The sequence below is a fragment of the Microtus pennsylvanicus genome, chromosome 14 (assembly GCF_037038515.1).
Source record: "Microtus pennsylvanicus isolate mMicPen1 chromosome 14, mMicPen1.hap1, whole genome shotgun sequence".
Taxonomy (NCBI): domain Eukaryota; kingdom Metazoa; phylum Chordata; class Mammalia; order Rodentia; family Cricetidae; genus Microtus; species Microtus pennsylvanicus.
In genome coordinates this window covers 11776180-11777116 of record NC_134592.1, presented here as the reverse complement: position 1 = coordinate 11777116, position 937 = coordinate 11776180, and the positions used below count along the sequence as shown (strand labels likewise).

The 937-nt window shown below is 47.4% G+C and overlaps 1 pseudogene; it reads right to left on the bottom strand.

Annotated features, from left to right (window-relative positions):
- Positions 1-201: 201 nt before the first annotated feature.
- On the bottom strand, positions 202-653 carry LOC142835260 (CXXC motif containing zinc binding protein pseudogene; annotated as a pseudogene).
- Positions 654-937: the final 284 nt, after the last annotated feature.

Genomic DNA, 937 nt, shown 5'->3' with positions numbered 1-937 from the left:
ATTGATTATTTTATTTTTGTGGCACCAACGGGGACTTTATTGATGGGTCTTCGAGCTGTGACAAACTTCAGCATGCAAACTGTGAGGGCACTGTGATATCAGAGATGAGAAGCTGCCACGGGTGCTGCTGCCACGGGGGCTGATGCCATGGGGCACTTTGTCTCTTCCCAGTTCCTACAAGCAAGTTTGCAGGAAGGCATTTCAGCACTTCACAGCCTGGTGGGTGACCTGGAAGATCCCACAGACTCCTGCACCCTTTCCTCATTGTCTGTCCAGTCCTTTCCCTTCAGATTCCTATCACTGAAGACTGCCCCTGATTCCATGCCTTCAGCAAAAAAATCCAACCTGGGGCCGGAAGTCAATTGGTTCAAGGTCCCAAAATTCAAACTCTACTACAGTATTGAGCTTCTCATTGTCTTTAGTGTTCTAAGACTTGATGGTCCTACTCAAAATTTCAATGGCATTTCCCCACGCACAGAGCTTGCAGTTCTGGATCATGGAGACAGTGCCACAGCCTCCTTCATTCAGAACCACACTAGCCATTGGTTGGATACACTGCCCGTTCTCTGACATCTCACTACAGTTGCCAGTTTCCATCTTCAAGTCCCACGGAAGTCCTCACCCACTGCCTAAAGATTGGTCACATTCTTCATATTCTGCACTGAGTTGTAGCTCCATTTTCCCTGTAGCTGCTGGGCTTTCCTAGTGTCTCCGTGTCCACTGTTTCCCTGCTTGTCATCCTATTATTTAAAAGAAAATTCAGCAGAACCATATTTTGAAGTCAGGGGTAACACAAAAACTTTGAAAGGCAAAGATAGTTCGTTTCCACTGCGGGTTTTGTCAATGTAGATGCCTCGCGTTGGTTCCTAGCTAAGGAATTGGTTGGGCCCCCCTCTCCTGCTATTCCTAGGAAAGGACATGGACATACGTGTCGACT